Genomic DNA, 22809 nt, shown 5'->3' with positions numbered 1-22809 from the left:
TAGGCCGGCCGGCCCGGCGGGATAAGTCCCAGAAGTCAAGACGGCCAATCCGCCCCTGCTATGCCACCTCAGTCTTTCTACTGCCCTGCCATCAGCTTCACTTCCCTCACCTGTGTTTTCCCCATCAGCTGCACTCACCAATCACCCTCCACAGTATTTAGTTTCCAGATTTCCCCATGCACGGGGTCAGATCCTTGCACATTCACGCCACGTCTTCATGCCTAACCAAGCTAAGTGTTTTTTATCCGACCAAACATGGACGCGGCGGACTTTGAGGCGCTCTGGGAGCTGGCCGGTAAACTCTGGAGCTGCTCGGCACGGGACAGCAGCTCTTGGGAGAAATTCAAGGTGTCTAATGAACTCCTGGATTTTTTTTTTGAGAAAGCAGGTTCTCGATACTTGGGCTGTGAACACATTACACATCTAGGATGAGGCGAGGAGTGTACAGCGTGCTGCGGTGCTGGACATTTTCGGCATGGAGCCGGAAAAAGTAGCCGCGCTGTACACTTCTGTCTTTTGCTGTAAATGTTGAAATTATGAAAGCCGAAGACAACGACTCTCGGTATCCCTCCCGCTGACATGTTGATGCATATCTGATATGAGAGGGCGGGTCTCTCCAATAAACACATAAGGTACGAGAGGGCATGACTGATTGACAGGGTAGCAATCCAATCATGACGCCATTCTCAGCCTGCGCTCCTACCAGGTAATCGATATTGTTTTTTAAATTAATTTATCAATTTTATATTCAAACTGAAAACATAAACTGAATAACACTCAAATAATTCAAGTCATCTTGTCTCAAGTCAAGTCAAGTTCTGAGTCTTTAACTTCCAAGTCTGAAGTCTTTTATTTTTTTGTCAAGTCAAGTCACAAGTCATCAAAACAGCAACTCAAGTCGACTCGAGTCCAAGTCACAGTGACTCGAGTCCCCATCTCTGGTTTCGGCAGCTGAGGGGGACCATTTAAAGCAGCAAGGCAATTGGAAGTTGCAATTTCACCATGTTTGCATTTTAAACGGCATTCACCACATGAAACAAGTCTTTTTAAAAACAGTCGTTTTGGCACACATGGGTTACTAGGGTGCTTAAGAAGAACTGAAACACTGTTAATGGCTGCAATTTGTGGAGAAATCCTTGTTTTTATTGTTTTGCCCTTATGTACTGAAGCCAAATTCATAGTGTGTTTATTTGTGGTTTAATGCTCTCTAAAACCATAACAGAAGGCAGTGTAAATTTTTAAAAAATTATAGAAATGATCCAACAATTGCATTATGACCTGCTGGATCATTTATATGATCTCTGTTTGCTGCAGCCCAGGACCAGACCGTCAGTTGGATGCACTGATAGCAGCTGGTTGAAGAAAGGAATGTCCCGAGCAGTGGTTCATGCTAAAGATACAAACAAACCCAAACCAGCCAACTCTTTACCAAGCCATCAAAGGTCACTTACCAAAAGCTTCAGAAATTGTTGTGCTGTATCCTTCAACATGACTGATCGTAGAACAGTATCAAAGATTTAAGTAAAAAAAATTCTGGGAAGCTATACTTTCTTGTACGTTGAACTGCGGAAGCACTGAACTCCGGTGAGTTTGTATCACTTCTCAAGCATGCAACTTCCTAAGCAAATTTATCTAAAAACATTAAACGTCTTTCACATTTAGCCAATGCGGTCTCATGACAGATGTTGAATATTTACGTTGTTCCACAAAAAATATCTGACAATATTACAATAAAGGCTCAAACACTGTACAATAACTATCACTACGTGATGTGACAATGTTGACACTTGTGATGTAATTACGTCAACTGTTGTAGGGGAAAGGAGGCGTTATGGGCAGGTTAAACCCCAGAAACTTCAAACGAGGGATCAGTGGTTCAGATTTTACTTTTAAACTGCCTCTGTACTTTGGGATTTTTCACTCTTCTACTTCTACAAACTGTTCAATGATCCATGAGACAAACTTCACACAGACACTGTGAGGCTCTGATGACTCATTGGTGGAGACACAACAAAGAGTTGATGGGAACGTAAAAAGGTGCCTTTTTCCTCCATCTCACTTTGAAGAAATCTGTAATTAACCTTTTCGACATCTGCAGGTGTCCTTGAGCCATGTGCACGTCAGAAAAACCTATGTGGGGAATATCTAACCATCAACTGTAAGTCACTGCTCAAGCTGTGGACATTTTCTGGGTGCTGTATGGATTGCACGCGCATTTTAACAGATAACACAAGAGGTTGCATAAGGCTGGAATGTTGCCTTGTCTTTTTTTGTTTGTTCAGATAATCTTTAAGAGAAAAAAATAAATAAATTACCTTCATTAAGAGTATGAAATGTAGCTTTGTACTTTAATTTTTGGATGTACTGAATCATACAATGCCTGCTTCCATGCACAAAGCATTCAGGTTTTTACAGTAGTTTTACAGGAGTACAATAACTATCACTACGTGATGTGACAATGTTGACATTTGTGTTGTAATTACGTCAACTGTTGTAGGGGAAAGGAGGCGTTATGGGCAGGTTAAACCCCAGAAACTTCAAACGAGGGATCAGTGGTTCAGATTTCACTTTTAAACTGTACTTCACTCCTACCCACTAATTGTTAGGGTTAGGAATTAAAAGCACATGTTTAGGATAAGAATTAAACTACATGGTTACTTTTAGATGCTAGAAACATACAGTTGGGGTTAGAAAACTCAAAGTAGACTCACCACATTGTCATAGAATATGCAGTTTTAATGCTCATTGGTCATGGTTCCTGTCTAGTGATGCCACACTTCCCTACACAAAGCGACCGCCTGCCAATATGTTGCTATCTACTACTTATTGGACGTGGGCCACGTGTTCATGTTTCACAGTTTCTGGTGGGACTGGACAGTTAGAAGCTGTCTTTGCCTTTTGTTCTTGATTACTAAACGTTTTAAACAGATTTCAAACTTTACAAAGTGCACCGTTGAAGCTACAAATAGCATCAACGCTTTTCCTGCTTTGATAACTCAAGATTGCTTTTGATTAAAAGTGATTTTGGATGAAACATTTATTTATTATTTGTTTATTTTAAGATACAACCTTCAACCCTGCAGCTCCTCCAGCAACCGGTCACATTTCACTAAGGGAACATTTTATGCTTCATGGCTAAAATTGGTTCAAAAGCATATCCTACCTCACAAACCCCAGTGAGCCCTCGGAAATATGTCCTGATGGATGTTTTCCTGTAGTCAAAAAAGACAGAAATGGTATTTGTGGTTATGGCAATGCCGGCATGTCCAGTACAGTACAATACAGTCAGGTGTCACTGCTTTCAGTTTCTTACAATAGTTTGTAAGAAAGTGACATTTATCACATAATTATACTACATGATATCGTGTCTTAATGACCACAAAGAAACGGTATGAGCAACATTTTTATTCCACACACAGTGCACCTTTTCTGTTATGAATGCAAAGCAAATTTCAGAGGCACAATCACACCAAGTTCATGGAAATAATGCCATGGGTGTGAATTCATTCTATGCAGAGCAGTTACTGAAAAAATGATATCCACACAGACGGAAGGTGTTTAAATTTAAGCAGACAGCATGTTGCATGACTCAACTGAGAGTGAACACAGATAGACAGAGAGGGAAAAGGGGAGGGAAACAGCGTAAAGAGGCTTTGGAGTCTGTCTGACACTGAGCTGTCACACAAGCACACATTAAATGCACGCTCACAAACATCTGGTCTGTCTTTTATCTAAAGCAATCACGACAAAAGGTCAAGATAAGTTGATGAATCATACCTTATTTCGCATAACCTAATTTGGAAAATATCAATATTGCATTCTGTTTCTTTTCTGACTTTTTGCTTTTGCTGTGATATAAATTGCTAGATGGTCGGGAACATCATAAAATCAGAGGAGACAACACGAATACCCCATGTTGCACAAGAAACCTTTGGTTCAGTGGCTGGGCATCTACGGATGTCAAGGCAACTACTGATGACAGGGCAACATCCAGCTTTACTCTGCATCACTGCTTTGTTTACCTTGCGTAAGTACTTCAAACATGTTTTTTTTTAACAACCAGTGGGCCTCACAGGGGAGAGATGATACACTGTACAGATGATGGAAGAAGACGGTAAGTTTGAGAGAGGGTGAAATATACGGCCGTGTTCTGCGCAGGCCTTTTGAGTATGATTAGCATTATAAAGAGGACTTTGATTTAAACCCCGGGCTAAAGTTTCACACATCATGTGGATTTTTGAGCAGCCCACATACCACATCAGTGATTCTGAATTCGGTTCATTTTTCATCTTAATGTACAAGCTGGGCTGTCTCATAACTGTGAGCATGCACAACTGCGCATCTCGTCTTCAGAGGCACACATTTGCAAACGTCTGTCATCTGAAAATGTAAAGTGGATTGATCCGGTTTGCTGTAGCGGGCATTTAAATGAGGAACTCGTATTTTTGTACCAAGTCTGGTGAAGAGAGTGTTTTGAAAAACATTTGTATTTGTTGATTCATACGCAGATGTTGAAACTGGTTGAATCAATTAATTTTCTAAGAATAGGACGGCTGGTGTGAGGTGGTTCATCTGGCTGTGCGACTATTTACTTCATGTCTCCAAAAGGAAAAAAATCCAATTAGCCCTAAAGGCATGATTCTAGTATTTCCTTCAGCCTTTCCTTGTTATTCCGTCCAGATAAAAACACAGGTGAAAACCACCACCAGGTGCATGCAGTGGCTGAATTTGGAATCAGATGCCAGCACTGCTTTCAAATGAAAAACCTCTTTATTCGTGTTAATCTTTTTTTTTTTTACGTAGTTTCATTCATCTTTAACTCAATACAAGATTTGTTCCATTTGAAAATAAAAAAAAATCGTTAATCAAAAGTAGTTTTTGACTATTTCCATGAGTTTCCTTTTTAATAAAAAAAAAGTGAACTGCTAATATTTTATGATTTCAAATTATATATGGAGCTACGGCAGATTGTAGATCATCTTCATTGCATGTAAAGCAGCAACATCTACAAAGCCGTCGTGTTGTTGCTATTTGGGAGCTTCTTACACATGCATGAAATTAGAAATCGAGTTGTTAATTAGCATTGTGTCCATGATGAGGAAGAAGTGCTATTTTGTTTAGAACAATTTCTATTTTAAAATTTTGTTTAATTCAAGTTCGGCGGAATTGTTGAAAACTCAAATACGTGGGAAACCTTGGAGTAAAGTGAAGTAAAGTTTCCCACTCCATAAAAAATATCTTGTGCTCAACAACAGATACAAATAAGAGAATAGGAAAAGCAATGAAATTAAACAATTCACTAATAAAACGCCACCAATACTCCAGACTTGTTCAAAATATATATAAAAAGGTACGTTTACAAATCCTGAAGCACAGATTTTTTTTTTGCCTTTTTTTCTGTGAGCCATGTTGTAATAGGACATCAATCTGAGAGTACTGCAACGAAAGAACGTTAAAGGTGTGGGCTTCGTTACCTTAACACCTTTGCCCTGGAGTAAAACGGGGGTTTCCATGTCTAAATAAAAAATGTGCTGAATTTTTTATTTCAAAGGACATTCGGGACATTATGAAACCAGACTGAAGCAGGACTGGTAGACACAGCTCACTCGGTAAAAAAAGAAAGAAAGAGAAGCGGCATGTATGTCCAAAATCGCCGGACTGCAGCGTGTGTTCATGCACAGCAAGCCACCATCCGCTGCAGAGGTGAACAGATGTGTGTAAGGGTTTTTAGTTATACATACACATATTCAGCATCTTTTCACACACTCACTGCCGTACCTCTGCTGGCTCTATTTCAAACCATTTAAAAATTTAGCGGCTCATCTTGTGCAATAAATGTGCTCCTAAAATTCTGGAAGACAAAGTGTGTCTGAGTGTGTGTTGGGAGAGGAGATCCGTCTGGTTGTACGAACCATCCTCTGAGCAAAACTGCATTATGTGAAAGCAAATTGTGGTTTTACAGTGGCAGTCACACAAAGTATATGCATACACTGGTGTGTGTGTGTGTGTGTGTGTGTGTGTGCATGTGTGTGTAAACAGCTCGAGCTGAAGAGCTGACTCAGGCTTGCGCTCTCACCCTGTTTAGTATCGCACAACCATTGGGCAAAAGGTTGAGACCTGGTAGTTTAATATCTGTGCATGTTATGTGTGTGTGTGTGTGTGTGTGTGTGTGTGTGTGTGTGTGTGTGTGTGTGTGTGTGTGTGTGTGTGTGTGTGTGTGTGTGTGTGTGTGTGTGAATAAGGCTTTGTTGAAACCAATTATTAGTCAATCAATTAATGAACTAATAGCAGCTATCGGTGTGCAGGAATTAAGATGTGTTTCAATCACCACAGGCCAGAGAACAGAAAGAGGTGAAACGTTTATGGAGCTGAATTTTTGCTCTTCGGAGCTGCAAAGGTCTTCCACAGTCTAAGCTACACACTTCTGGGTATTGTTCAAACTGGTGATTACTGAAATTGTCATCTGTATTCAAAGAAGAATTCTGTTGTTTGGAAAGGGGCATGTTTACCACTGTGTTGCAAATTTCAACCTTTCAACTCTGGGTTTTGGGCCAAAAGACCAGGGGCCTCATGTACAAAGGGTGCGTACGCACAAAATAGTGGCGTACGCAGCTTTTCACGTCAACGATCAGATGTATCAAGAGTGACATGACTGTGGAAATGTGCGGTGCCTCACGCCAACTTCCGGGCTGGCGTACGCACTTTTCTCCAGCTGTTGATTCTTTGGCGACACCTAAGGTGATGTTGGGAAACTGTTATAATAAATAAATGTGAAAACAATTAGTCCTTTGCAAATGGTGCAATTCGAAGAGAGCGTGTTTTCACTAGACAGAGAGGATTTGCTGGCACATGATGGCGACTCATTAGCCATTTTGCGGGAAATCCTCCTGGAACAGAGCTGCGGCCGGCGTTGGAGCGCAACACAGCGAGGAGCCATGCGCTGCCTGTGCTCACAGGTGATGTGCACACTGGGGTTCCAACCGGGGCATTCCAGGGGCAGCTGGCCAACCGATTGGGACTGTGCCAGTCTGACCCTGACCCGAGCCATGCCAGCTGTGTGGGACAGAATTATCCGCATCTCAGCCACGTATATCAAATTCCCACAATGCAGTTGAACAGGCCAACATTAAAGCTCAAATTGAAGCAAGAAACGGTTTTGTAATCGGAGCTATCGATTGCACACGCATTACAATAAAAGCGCAATCACATGATGAATTTGTATGTTAACAGGAAACATTTTCATTTGATCGATGTACAGATCATATGTGATGCGTAAATGCAATTAACCAACATTGTGCCGAGGTGCCGTGGTTCAACGCACGATTCATACATTCTGAGTAACAGCACTGTTGGGAGCAGACTACAAGGTGGCACTGTGCGTGATGGCTGGCTTCTTGGTGAGTAACTTTATTGTGTAATTGTCCTAATATTATTCCCCATGACGTGTATTGAGTATGTGCGCCCCCAATTTCTATCCCGTCTTCACAGCATCATAGTCGGTGGTTAAAGTTAGTTGCTTGCTGTTTTTTGCTGGTTAAACTTCAGTTTAAGATCTTTCTAACAAGCCCCTGATCGTCTCTGTGGGCAAATGTTAATAACCCTGTGCGTAAAGTGTGAAATATCTTAATCAGCCTCACCTTTTCCCCGGCGCACTTCTGCACGTTACTGTATGAACACGTTGTTGTGAGTTACACAGAAACATCGGTATTTAGCTTGGGGGTAATCAGAGTCCCCCACATGTGCTCCCACCACCCCAGAGAGAGCAGTGTCACCCATAGTTGCCCCAACTCTCTGTTCAAACAGAGTCGGTCACCCCCCCCACCCGTCTGTTTTGGCCACACTGCAGCGGTGGGCAGCCAGTCTCCGCTTCACCACCTTAATGTCGGACCACTTCTTCACCTTTGCTTGTGAGGCTTCTCAGACCCCACAGCATTGACAGCCTGGCACAGGCTCTCCCACCCACTCCTCTTGCGTTTGCTGCTTATGCCGGAGGACAGCGTGTCAAAGAACACATTTTTGTGGGCCTCCACTTCAGAAAGTAGCACCGACATCTCGCTTTCCGTGAAGTTCTTCTTTTTTCCCATCTTATTCAGTCTTTTTTCTTTATTTTCTGACCGTACAGAGAGGGGAATCACAGGTGCAGGGCTCATTTAAATATGATTTGCATATTTAAGTAGGGGGCGTGGACATGGAGGAGTCGGGTGCTCCGAAATGTGCGCTCAATTCCACGTAGATTGGGATGTACAAAGGAAATGTGCTTGGATTGATGCGTGCGCACAGATTCATACATCCGACGTTGGAGGTCATTTGGGTTTGAGCGTGTGCCATGTTTCAGTAGGAAATCCACGCAAGTCTTTGTACATGAGGCCCCAGCTCTGTAGTTTTATCCCATTCTGGCTTTATTTATGACTCAGCTCCTCAACAGTATAGGGCCTCCTTTGTTATTTATTTATTTATTTTTTGCGCTTGTTTCTTTTATAATGCATAGAATTCTTAAAGAGGTTGACAGGTCTGATGTGCAAACAGGCCAGTTTAACACCTGGACTTTAACATGGAGCCATGCTGTTGTATTACATTAAGATAGTTGTGCATTTTCTTGCTGAACTGATCTGGATGACAGCATATGTTATTACAAAACCTGTACTTATAGATCTGCATTAGTGTCGCCTTGACGGATGTGTTGGTTTTCTGGACAACTGCACAAATGCGCCACCATCATGGATGCTGGTTATTGAACTGTGTGCTGATAACAAGCCAGTTGGCTCCTCTCTTATTTAGCCTCGAGGACAAAGTGTCCATGATTTCCAAAAAGATTTCAAATTTTGATTTATCCGACCACAAGACAGTTTCCCACTCAGAATCATTTTTAAATCATCAGGCCCAGAGAAGGCGGCAGAGTCTCTGGATCTTCTGTTTTTTGCAGGAGGAAGTTTAAGTTGCAGCAATGGGTGCAGAGATTAGCTGTGTTATCTGACAGCTGCTTTCAGCCGTGCTCATCTCTTTGTTTTAATTACAGAATCATGTCTGTTTTAAGGCAGTCTGAAACAGATTTATTTGGTTTTGCTTTGGTTTTTTTTTAGGGCTGGGCGAGTTAACTCGTTATTATCGCGTTAACTCGTTAATTATTTAACGTCGATAAATATTTTATCACGCATTAACGCAGGTTTTATTATTGTAAAAGTCTGTTTCTCACAGGCTTTGATTTTGTAAGTCTGTTGCTGTCTGCTGTGGAACCGGAAAAGAAAGTAATCGGCGGATCCACCAAACATGGAGAAGGGTACGGAACTTTTGCTCGGCCATTTTCATTTTAAAGTTCTTCCAGACGGCGGAGTTGACAGAACCAAAGTCATCTGTAAACACTGCCAAGTTGAATTGTCTTCTCACCGTAGTAGTTCCAGTCTAAAATATCACTTAAAGGCAAAACACACAACTGATAGCAGCAAGTCATTCAAGGAAACAGACAGTGGAGCGAGGCTTCTACATAAAAACTACAGAAAGATGCTGATGTTAAAAGTGTGTTTGCACAACAAATGTTATGGCACTCTGCTCTTGCTCTGTCTCGGATTCTCAACTTCTCTGAAATGCATTGCTGGCATCAGATTCCAAATGTCCTTAAGGATCCTTAAGGTCCATTAGGCTGCTGGGTGGAGCCTCCGTGGATCAGGCTTTTTCTGACACACACCTTCAGATTGGGAACCATGGAGTTTTGAGGGCAGGTCAATGTCTTCGACTCTTTCTCCTGTTTCCGAAGCTGTTTGTGAGCAGTTTTCCCAGTGTACCAGGGTGCAATGTCTTGCTGTGTGAGATTGCTGCCAGCTGGGAATTACCACTGTTTTGAGGGTATGTACTTGAACTGAAACATGTTGTAGGTGTGCATCAGACGGTAAAATTCCACGGAAACCAGGAGACAAGGTTTCCCTGCAAAATATTTCATCATAACAAGATGATCAATTGTATTCAGTTCAAACTCTAAGTGGTTTTTAAACTTGTTACTGATCACTTTATGTAGAGATGCAGATTTTTCACAGCACGTTGGTCTTGTTTTATTTTGGTGTTTTTGTCTCGTCATTTCCTGTTTTATTTTGATAGGTAACTGTCCTCTCGTTTCAGGTCACTTGCCCTTCCTGATTGTCTTCTCTGATTCCTAATTGTTTCCACCCGTTCCCTTTCCCCCTGTGTTCATAGTCTGCGTCTCCCTTTGTCTTGTGCCAGTGTGTCGTCTTTGCAGCCATAGACCTCGTCTCGATAAAGTCACAGTTCTTTAGCCTCACTGCGAGTGATTTTGGTTTGGAATTTTCATAGTTTAGTTTCTAAGTCCAAGTTAGTTTCATAGATGTTTGTGTTGCCTCCCTTGGAGTGATTTTTGTTTTGGAATTATAATAAAGTCTGCCCTTCCGCCAACTCTTTGCATCTGAGTCCCCTCTTTTGACCAAGTCTGACGCACGTGAGTGTGAATATGTTGTTCATGTGCTTCTCTCCCAGTGTGCAGGCGAGTATTATCTCCTGTAATGATAATTCACAACCATTAAGGTTTCCCATAATAATCATACAGGGTACAGCTACCAAGCAGACACCTTGATAATCCTCTAATAGCCTGCAGTATTTCAGTGCTTTCATGAGCCAGGTAGGTAGACTTGTATAATTCTTTCCTGGAAAACAGTGACAAAAGGCTGTTGAACATGTGCCATTATATATAAAAACATGGAGCTGCACAAAAAGAATATTTGCCCAGATTTGTATCTTTTCCTGTTTTCTACATCTGAATTCAACACTTAAATCTTGCAGACTACTGTACGTTCATATAAAGTACATAGCTACAAGGACACCAGTGTCTTTAAAGCATTCGGCTCATCATCCCCGTGTAGCTGTCACACATCACACACGCACACACACACGGGTTAGTTACTGTTATTTCCAAACATGTCCACCTCGTGCACTATGAGCACCTTTCTCCCTCACATACATTTTTACCCTGCTTTGTGAATGACAGTGTTTTTGTCATCCAGAGAGGCTGAGACACTCGGGTGAATAAGTATGGTCTCGCCTGCTCTGTTTCTCATCTCCCGCTAGTCTTTTTTTATCAGTCTCGGTCCTTTCCTCTTGGCTGTGTGCATTTTTGTGTGAGTGTGTGAACGCTCGCCTGCTGCAGCTCCCAGCATTTCACTGAAATGTTATTTAGCCGACCAATTAGACATGGGGAACAGCAGGTGAGCCCTGGGCTCCATCCAATCAATGACCTTAATCCTCCCAAATCAACCAATTAAGATTCTATTATCAGCAAAAGAATCACACCATTGCGAAGACATACTCAACCACAGTGGAAATGCAGAAATGAGGCATTATCCTATAAGTCTGCAGAAGACTAGTATCAAATTACCATAAACTGGATATGCAGCATTATACAATCCATCTTTTAAAGGAAGCCTCAAAAAATAAAGAAGTAATTGTTAGTTAACTGAATGATGTACAATTCCTTCAGTTGTCTAATTACAACTACATGAAGACGTGCGTATTATCAATGTTGATGTTTGTTTTCTGTCACTTCCTGACTTGTTTCCTCAGTCTCTCTCCGGTTTCCTTCACTCATGGCCAGATGCTCACCGTTACCCCCTTTCGTGCAAATTTTCTAAGCATTTTGATTTTGTTTTCCCACGTTTTAAGTTCTATGTATTTCCGGCTTTGCCGCGCCTTTTACTTAAAATAAATAGCTCAGTTTCAGTTTTGCCTCCTGGCTCTCGGTGTTTGTCTGCACCTGGGTCCTCCTTCCTCGCCTCCACCATCGGCACGTGACAAAAAGCAGTATTTAGCTGCTGAAGCACGGTTATTGAACAGAGAAGGTTTGGTGGGTCAGAACCCTTTTTGGTCTGAACATGCAACTTCCCATCCACACAGCACTATTCTTTTAAAATAAATCCTGTCAGCATGAAATTGCAAAAAAAACTCAACCGAAGTGCTGTCAAGCGCTGGTCAGTCACATAAAAGTTAATGGATTTCTACGATAAATAATTTATTTGTTTTTGTTTCAAAACTTTTTTTGTTTGTTTGTTTCTTTTCTGCACATGTTGTTTTTTTTATTATCCTCCAGCCTGTAAGGTCACCCAGTCATTGAGTGATTTCATAGTTGTAATTCGCATCTGTGCCCCCGGAACAATTTGTCCCTTTTCTGATCGGACCATAAAAGGGTAAATTCAGCACAAATAGCATCCCTCCCCACATTTACCCTTTCCTTCCCTCATTTTTTTGTCCCTCAACCATACTCTTTGAGATAAAAGTAAGACTTGCCATAAATGTTTTATTCCATTGCACGCATACTCCAGAATCCTGAAGAGTCTTATTTGCAATTTAAATTTTTTTTTCTAGCATTTCAAATCTCTTTCAAGATCGCAGATATCCAGTTGGGAAAACAGCCTGAAATGGAGGTTGCACTGACTGAGGGATCAGGATGGATTATTTAAATGGATTTCACTAATAATTTACACTAAAACAAACATAAATGTGTATAAGAAGATAAAGTAGGGATGCAGGGAAAAGGAAATTAGATTTCTTTCCGCAGAAACTCTAAAAAGCCCTCTAGTCTGGAGGGTTTTTCTGTAGTAATCCACTAGAAATAACTTATTCCTTCTCTGCCTTTAGGGACATGTTTAGGAATTACACGGCCGCGTATAATTCATAAGTTTGTACGTACGTGTTTGCAAGGCAGAAAAGACGGACAGGGCACTTCAGACGCTCAGCAACAGTGACACATCCTCTTTGTATACATCTTATTACTTTTCTTCATCGTCCCTTGCTCACCCGAATTACATTTCTGTAGCAACTACAATCCCGACATTTATTCAGATTTATTTTAGTTTATCTCAAACAAGGCAAGTAATTGTTTGCTCTGAGCTGTGAAATATGGGTGGGAGCCAGGAAAGAAAAAGACAAAGAGAGAAAGAGAAAAAGAGAGTGAGGCAGACACAGAAAGTTAAGAAAGACATAGAAAGACTAAAACTATATCGTAATAAGGACATTTTTACAAGTGTTTAAGTATTTTAAGCATGTCGCTAATACAAGCTCGGAGAAACGACAAAACAGAGGGAAAGAGAGGAAGGTGAACTTTTCGCTACATGAGAACAGCAGCTCAGATAAGGAGGAAAACATAACTTTGTCCTCATTACTGATGCATATGGAGCTGCAGAATTGTATTATTTATTTGTGAGATTTTTTTGTTTTTTGCAATAAAAGAGGCCATATCTGCTCATTTTCCAGTTTTTTTTTTTTGTTTGTTTTATTCCTCAGCAGACCCTCACAAATTTAGCTCTAATGGTAGTTCAGCTCAAACAAGAGCAGTGTGTTGATATATTATAAATATGCACCTTCCTAAAACATGCTTTGTAGTACTGCCCAGAACAAGGCTTCCTTCTTTCATGAAAAGCTGGGTTGATACGCATGCCTTCATTTACCTTTTGAGATAAAAATTCCCCGAATGATCAGTTTAGTGCAATATCTGCAAGTTCAATAAGCACTAGCCACCAAATGTGTAGTGCCAATGGCAGAGCACAATTATCTTTATGACATGTGTCAGGATTTGGCTATTTAAAAGTTTAAGTGACCCTTGTTAATACAGTGGCAAGTTTAGTAATCTACAACTGACTACAGCTTTCAGTGTTAGATTGACCTTTTAGATATTTCATGCAATCATCATGGAAAACGCAAGATGATCCCTTCAAGAGGATCATGTCCATTTTATCTCCATGTTTTTGTCACGTTCATGGGGTTTTCCCCCATGTTTTTGGTTCTGTGTTTTGTCATGTTTTAGGTTGTTTCATGTCTTGGTTTTTGAGTTCATGTTTAGTTTAGTTAGTTCCTGCCCTGATATCACCATTCCCCTTTCTTGCCACGCCCCGCCTAAAAGCTAAGTGTTTTTGCCATGTCATGTCACGTCTTTTGTTTGTGTCACGTTCATGCTCATGTTTTGTTTCCCTAGTTTAGTGTCATCATCCGGCTAAGCCGCGCCTTGTTTTGTCTTTTGTTGTTTTGTGAATAAACCCAGTTTACTTTACACCTCTGGAGTCTGCATCAGTGACCTGCCAACCTGCACCCTGACAGTTTTCTTTTCAGTCGAATAAAGGCAACGGAAAAAATGTTTTCACTTTGCTCTGTTACAGGCAGCCTCCAGCTGTGGTCGGCTTTTAAGGTGGACTGTTTGCATTTTCCACACATACCCCCCCCCCCCCCCCCCCCTAGCATGACAGACCTACTGTGTAGATAATTATTGTAGATATTGTAGTAACGACGAATAAGTAAGCAAATATTTTATTTTATTATTTGTAGAAATACTGTTGAGTGTTGTTCCAGTGCAACACTGACATTTAATTGTTTTTTTCCTTGTATTATTGTACCACAATGCACAACTCACAGCATTCCAACTAGCAAATCTTGTCAAAGTTTTTTTGGACACATGACATTCAGTCATGAAAAACCTGTCTATGTACACATGACATAGACAGACACTGTCTAACTAACACTCACCCAAAAGCCTCTTAATTCCTAATCCCTAATTTATGAAGTGGATTTCAGAAAGAGACCACTCTGTGTGCTTGGATATTGTAGAAACAAAGCACTTGACAATCTGACAAATTACTGTCTTGACAGTCCAACTGTTAGCTCTGTTAGCACCCTTTTCACATGTGAACAAGGTGTGTTAAACACTGCTTGAATAGTTTGGCCTTTTCCGTCTTTGCCGTCCACACGAGTTTCATAGCAGGTGTGCTCACACAGCTAGATGTGTGCACTATAGTGTATGAGGCTGATCAAGCTCCTTAAACACTGTTTTATTGCGTTCAACTCAATACTGCATGTGTTAGACAGCCTGGTGAACTGATCAAGCCAGCTCCCCCAGTGATTTCTTCTGAAGAAATTCTCGTTTGATGCCCCTCTGAAACATCTCTTGAAAATTTGTTTGGTTATGTTGGTGACATCAGCGCACTGGTCCACAGTTCCTTTTTTTTTTTTCTAGCCTTCTCTGAACACAAGACAGACAGAAAATGCCATTTGTAGCTCACATTCTTGGTGCCAGCAGTTGGTCATACTTGTTGGCTGACAAATCTGGCCCAAATATTGACAGAAATTAACTTTTGACACTGTTTACTCCCTGAGGAGCACACTGTGGAGAGCAAACATTTGGGTCTCAGGGAACCTGGTACAGTCGGCAGGTGACCGAATTATTGTGACATTTTATCAGTTTGTAACAACTCATCGACGCTCCTGGTTTAATCAGTCTGTCACTGACCTCGCTGTTCAACAATATTCAATCAGTGAGAATGTTTGGTTCTTAGACACAGAAGATAAATAATCATTTCTCTGTGGCTGCTTTATGTTTCATGTCCAAGCTTCACACCGGCCTGTCTAACAGAAGCCTCCTTCCATCTCAGTCATGAAGCCCTCCAGCACGCTGCCCTTGCTGTGTTCTGCGTTGCCATGGTGTTCTTGTGTTTGTTTACATCCCATGGTTCAGTGAACACTTCTTGCTTCATTGTGTAACTCCATTAATTTTTTGTAGCTCCCTCTGTATTTTGTATTTGTCTGTGCACGTGCGTGTGAGAGGAGGTGTTTACTCTGCTTTGCGTTTAAACAGGGCAGTGCATGCTGAGAGAGGAGAACACTTCTTTACATCTGCCTTAATTGAACTGCATTCAAGCATAAATTAGTACACCCTACCAGCTCTGCACTCTCTACTGTGTGGGAATGTGTTTGTGTGCATGTGTGTGCGTGTGTGTAACTGTCCACACAAATTCAAAGCTGAACTTTTTGATGATTCCTCTATCTCCGACTTTTATGGTCACACTTATTAATAAAGGAGGACATTGCCTCTCCCAGCCTTGAGTTTTCATTGTCTCAAAGGTGCGTACTGATACATTTCATGACACTCAAGAAAGCAGATTTGACATTTTCTAGCTGTTGGCCACCACTCGACTTTGGGGATCAACCCCTTCAGTATTTGGACTTTTTTTCTCTCAGATACTTTAAAAGAAACAGCCGCCAAACTTTAAGTCATCCAATTCTAACAAAAATCTGTCTGTTTGTTGTTCAGATCATACAGCTTTACATTACATTAAAAAAGTCATTAGAAATGCTGGATTTTTAACCCGGACTAAGAGATCTGAACACATCACAGCAGTTTTAAAATCTTTACTCTGGCTTCCAGTCAGTCACAGAATAGATTTTAAAAGCCTGCTGATGGTTTACAAATCCCAGAACGGTTTAGGCCCAGAATACATCTGTGATATGTTCAGAGAATATAAACCCAGCAGAGCTCTTAGATCCAAGGACTCAGGTCAGCTGGTCCAGTCCAGAGTCCAGACTAAACATGGAGAAGCAGCATTTAGCTGTTATGCTGCAAACAAGTGGAACAAACTGCCAGTGGAGATTAAACTTTCACCAAATGGAGACATTTTTAAATCCAGGTTAAAAACATTTCTGTTCTCATGTGTCTATGCATGAAATCTGCACAATATCTTTTCATTTATCTGGACTGTTGCTTGTTTTTAAATTAATTTAAATTATTTTATTTGTTTCTCTTTATATTCTTTTATGTATTTTTAATGCTTCTTCCACTCCCTGCTGCAATGCTTTTATTTTATGTAAAACCATTGTTTTGTACATGAAATGTGTTACACAAATAAATTTGATTTGATTAGATTAGATTTGATTTGATATACTACTGAGGTTTGATAATACATTTCAAAACTGTTTGCCCTAACATCCTGTTGTAATAATTAAAGCAACATTCTGACACATTTTGAAGCACTGTCCTGGAGAGTCTTTGGTTTCCAGCCATGTGCACCACACTGCTCTGCTTTATGTTAAAATGTCTAAATAACAAAACACTTTTTGCATGAAAGATCAAGTTGGAAAAAACTCCTTGGCAGAGGCAGCAATGGGACCCAAGACAAAACACTATCAGAGAGAGTAAAGAAAATTAGATAAAATGCACGAGCAAGACACAGGACTTTGCTGAGGAGAGGAGATCTCAAAGACACAACAGGATGACAGACAGATTTAGCGTTAGCCTTGATGTTATTGGTCGGTAACCACTGATTATTCCTCTTGTTCAGTGTTTTGTCACATTTGCTTTGCTTGACTGATGGCAAAGTTGCTGGTATGCAGGTTTATACTCTAGGTACTTACTTTAGTGCTCTGTATTATGACTAAATGGAAATAGACAATACTACTGCAGCAGCTTTTGCTTCCACATTATTTACCAAGGATTGAGTTATAAGTTATAACCTTAGCCTTGTTTCTGCCTCACAAATGAAGCCTCAATTAGTAGGGGTGGGAATCTTTGGGCACCTCACGATCCGATTACGATTCAGTGGTTACGATTCGATTATAAAACGATTATCGATGAGTCTTTAATTCATGTATATTGATGCACTTTTCCACAAAATTTCTTTTTGTCTACTGAATAAGAATTCCTAACTTGCAATTTTGAAAATTGAATTACTTTCCATTATATTTTATCAAACTAATGGAAGTGCGTGCAAACTGGAAAGTTACGTCGGGTGGAATCGAGTTAACCCCTAAATTCCACCAGACGCATGTGTGTTGGGTCTGCGCTCCAGCACGGCAGAGGAGCTGATACGTTTCAATTCTAATCAATCAGTGGGGTCACATGGCACTGAAAGGATCGGATTATTGTCTAAATTACAATAAGACTGAGTTATTAAGTGCATATATACACCTTAATCGGACAAGAAATTGGATCGGATTACTCGCGATTGGATTAAGACCCCGAGATAACTCGGTTGAAAGTCAAATTAAATGTGTTTGCAGACGGGTGAAGCACGTGGTGAATTAGACTTGGCGTTCTGTGCATGCTCCAGACTTTTTCCCGGGGTCGGGAGCCGGAAGTCAAAGGAGACGATATTACTGTTGTTGTCGCCGTCAGAAAGAAACAAACAACGCGATGGAGAATGCTCCGTTGTGCATCGCGTTTGTGCAACAAGCAGCTCATCACAGACCAAATGTAGAGGGACGTAGCTTCATCTTGCTCTTCGTTCGCCATCTTTCTCCAATGCCTGAGTTTGTTGTTGTTGGTGGTGAAGAGGTCAACAGGAAGTGGCTCTATTAGCAATAGTTGGAATGGGTACAGCGCCACCTATCATACCGAGGTATGACACGCTTTGTGCCTCTGATCCGATTCATTCACCGCCATATATCCAAGGATAATTACCCTTGCTCAGCTCAGTCTGATTGTAATTTAGCCAATTATCTGATCCTTTCAGTGCCATGTGACCGCACTGAATGACTGTGCTTCCACCGGATACGTCACAACGGCGGCGCTCCGGAGCCTCCGCAGCAGATATAGAAAATAAAAGACAACGTGTTCACAGAGGATCATATTTCCCTGCTCTACACCTTGAAAACGTCATAATAACGTGGCTCTTGTCCAATTCGAGTTTCCACACGTCGGCTTTTCATTTAGAAGAAGCTGTTCGGATCTCACGGCGAGGTGGGTAGCTGCGGTCAGCCATGTGTGTTTTCCTCCGTGCGACGTGTCCGCTCCTGGTGCGCTCCCCGTAGTGTCCCGGAGATGACGCGTACCGCGCTTCTTTGTTCCGCATTTTAGAACCATCTGCATTACTTTATCTAAATAATCGAAATTTGGACGTTTGTGAATCGATTTAGAATCGTCCACGTCCGAATAGCGATGCATCTAAGAATCACCCCTATCAGTTACCCACTTCAGTCACATCTCAGACTCACTAACAAGTTCTTCTCTTATAAAAATGTTTGGTCAGTTTTTGCAAAGTTCTTGAAAGAAGTCTGCAGAGTGTTAGTTGTTGGCTGGTATTCAAAAATTCCTGAATATTGTCACCATGTGTCAAATGTTTCTTTGAACCTGTTTATTTACCTCATCAGTCTGCTGCACTGAGAAAGACCAACTTCCTCTCGACTAATAGTCACAATCAGCGCTTCTTTTCTCACCTGCCCTCTCCTCCACCCCTCTTGCTTCGCCCCTTTCTCCCAGTCATCTCTTGTTGCCTCTTCATCACTATGGAGACCATAAGTTCAAAGGAATGAGGGTGCACTTCAATCAAATCACCAGGATTCTGACAAAACCCCCTTTCTCTCCTCTCTGCATTTTTCTAGGTGTAGGAGGAATAATATGCATCTGCTCTATCAGGTGAATGGGTCGTATGAGAGATTAGGGGAACAGAACCACAAAGGAAAGAAGAGGAAAGACAAGTAAGAGGAGAAAATGTGCTGAATACAGTGAGGTGAAATGTATTTTGCTGTTGCACACAGTCACACCCCAGTCCAGTTATTGGTAGTTATGAAATATGTACATGTGTGCAGGTGAGATAATGCTGCTTTATTGAGTTTCATCATTGTTTCTATCCACAATAAAGTATGTATCAAAAGGTATTCCCTTTGTAAATATGCACAAATAGTGAAAGTGAAGCTCACACACCCTCACTGAGCATTGTGGATCCTGTCGTGTGCCTCGTTTCCAATTCCGATTTGAATGTTCTGGGATGGAGATGAACGCAGGCAGTGCTCAGGCCATATGGGGTATGGCTGAGTTAAAAGGTGCATTCCACTCAGATATACATAATGCTTCTCATCCAGCCAGCAAGAGCAGCACATGAAATTAAAAACAAGATAAGCAAGATGCTGTAGAGGTTTCATTTTGCCAGTCGGCTGGGTAAAAAGGCTGGGTAATACTGATAAACAGACCTCTTATATACAAAAACAATGTCATGCAAGTTTTAGTTGAGCAAAATGTGATGAAATCATTCATACTTTGAGAAAAAAAAATCAAGCCTTGCTTCAAGGAAGCCATTATAACACATTAATCACTGCAGAAAGCTATAGATATAAAATAATTTGATAAAACAGCTTTACTGTTGTCAGCCTGCTGTTTCACTGTGCTCAGTTAGCACAGCGGCTTAACAAGTCAGTGGTAATAGCTGAAAAGGTTTGAAAGGTACTTGCACATGTATTCTAATTAGAGTCTTTTCAACCATTCCTGCATTAGAATTAAAAAAAGGTATGAATACCACAGTATTGTTGTAACACACCTATTTCTGCATTCAGCAGCGATACTTTTCTCAGGAATTGTGTCTTTCAAGCCACCGGCATTAGATCAGGAAAACAGTCTCACTGCAAAATTCAAAGGTGGAAGATGTTACAGTTTGTACTAAACATGTATATTCTAAGATTACAGTTCACAACTTTCACTTCTCTTTAAAAACCCTCAAACTTGATGAAATAGTATATAAACAGTTTGACTTTTTGAACTGTACTGATTCTGAATCATGTAATTACAAGAATTCTTCGAGAAAAAAAAGTGTTCATATCAGTTGAAACACAAGTGAAACAGAACTAGCCGATTGAATTCCTACAGAAGCCTTTATACGTACATGGTACGTATAAAGTTTTTTTTGATGGTTTATCACGAGATGACCATCTTTTCTTGAATGCTCATGATCAGTTTCTCAGTGTTCTTAAAGCCTTTCCAAGAACGGACTCAGGCTGAAAATGTCAGATTTTGGAGAACCCGACATAGATCAACGCATCAGATTTTACTTCTGTCGAGGTCGAACCTGCAATTTGTTTGTCTCGTAGAGATATCTTTCATATCAGCCCGCCTCATTTAAGGAGACGGCTGGCTCGACTGCAGCTCAATAGGCGTTTACACCTAAGTGATCCTGCTGATATAGTCGACTTCATCAGTGACCAGCTGAGGGGACCAGGCCGTCTCCATGGTTACCGAATGATGCACGAGAGGTGCCGTTACCGTTTTCTGGAGATAACGAGATAAATAACTCGTTATCTTCGAGAAAAGGATATCAGCATGATTGGTGTGTGTTAAACCTGATTCCATTCTGCAGATGCTCGTCACACCAGCGGGATTTGCTTTGTGCATTTTCACAAGCAGAATTGTTACACAAACGCTCCACATTCCCTGTTTGATTCATAGGCTACTTTATTCAGTTTTCAATGAGATGGGGGTAAAAATGGGTACACCTTTGCCAGAAATACATATAAACACATATAAACAGCTCAGACTGGGGAGAAAAAGTGGCCTCGAAAACCATCTGTAAATTATCTTGTTTTCTCGAGATAACGACATAATTATCTCGTTATCTCGAGAAAACCATCACAAAAAAAGTTTATATGTACCACGTCTGCACTGGTCTTCTATAAATTCCTCTGGGTTTTTACAGAGAGAATTTCCTATTTTGTCGACATGCAAGCAGCTCTGTGAGCAAACATGATTACACAATCATAATATTAATGCAGTCATTCTGATAACTGATTTTGACTAAAATGTTTACCAGGTTAACGTAGCATGTTAGCATGCTAAAATGTACCACATGGGGACACTCTACAACAGTGGTCTCAAACTGCTCTACAAGATCACCATACCCTGAACAATTATTCGGTCGGGAACCATAAATATGCACACTAAATCTTTTTGAAATTCCTCCAGTAGCTATTAAGCTACATGTACAGTTAGCATTGCATTTTTACATCTGCCAGTACATGAGGCTGCACTAGGATGTGCTACACTTCATCATCAGGGGTTATGGACAAGGTTCTGTGCAGGTTTTTCTCCCCTCACATTATGAAAGCAGCAGAACTACTGCATCAACTACATGTGCTAAAAAAAAAATTGACACTGATTGGGAATGTATCTCCTAGCCAAACTCTAAGTGGATTAGAAAATAATATATTCAGAACAACTATTGCATGTGTTTGCAGTTTCCACACGTCCATGCGTGCATCTGCAAGGGGTAATAATTGACATCTGCTCTGCTATGAAGAGGTTGATATGGCTTTAAATAAGGTCTAAAAAATATATTAACCTAGCTGCAATGAGTTGAATTACTAGAAGATTGCCATTGTTGTCCTTATCGTTATTGTTAAAGGGGGTATTTTATGTCTCATGAGACAATTTTGACCCGCACAAATAGACGCAGGAATTTTATTGATATTGTTTGTGCTCTATTAAGAAGTAAATTATGCGGCATCTTTCGTTTAGAAACACAGAATACATTTAATAGCCTGTGTGGCAACATCAGTTGGCACATTTCTAAATTAATATGTGATTATTTTGTTTGATATGTGTTGAAATATTGTGTCTAATGAGGTATTCTTGAATGACAGAAATATAAATATATATAGCTTGATAGTGAGTTTGCCTGAGCAAGTTGTTTTCATACTGCTACTGTACTACATGTTTTATGGTGTCCGGATTCCAGCTAAATGTTGTATTTCTTACCACAAAATCCCTTGTTCATTTTTGAATTTCTTATTCAATAGTGATCGATGTAATTGTTGTTTACTTATATAATTTCATCTGTACCATCATCACATTGACTTTGCCAAGACAAGCATTCTAAAGTGAGACTTCCCGTATAATTCAGCATTATTTCTTTAATGTGGATAACAGCAGCTGTTTCAGAGTGGGATCCTATCAGTGCTGAGTTTACAACTGTATCTTTTTTTTTATTACAATAATGTTTTTGTGCAAAACAGAATCCTTCGAATGCTTCCGACGAAATTTGCTTGACTTAAATTCATCATCTGATGCTACAACTAGGTTGAACTTAACCAGACTATAAATCACTCAACCAAGCCTTAATTTTCTGCATTTGCTGTGAGTTTGCTGTGGAATGTGGGTGAGCTGTGTTGTCACCACTCACAGAAATGCCACCGTAAGGCTCTGCTCAAGGCTGTGAGGGACGCTGAGGAGGAGCTCAGTTGCTTCTCAAATTCCAGACAATTTCTGAAAATTTGATCAGACTGTGGGCTAAA

The 22809-nt window shown here is 40.7% G+C and overlaps 1 pseudogene; it reads right to left on the bottom strand.

Annotated features, from left to right (window-relative positions):
- Nucleotides 1–22809, bottom strand: part of LOC142379012 (protein ELFN1-like) — a 162883-nt pseudogene that overhangs the window by 108219 nt on the left and 31855 nt on the right.

This window comes from Odontesthes bonariensis, chromosome 4, assembly GCF_027942865.1.
Source record: "Odontesthes bonariensis isolate fOdoBon6 chromosome 4, fOdoBon6.hap1, whole genome shotgun sequence".
NCBI lineage: Eukaryota > Metazoa > Chordata > Actinopteri > Atheriniformes > Atherinopsidae > Odontesthes > Odontesthes bonariensis.
Note: the sequence above shows the minus strand (reverse complement) of the source record. Positions and strands in the feature narration are given on the sequence as shown.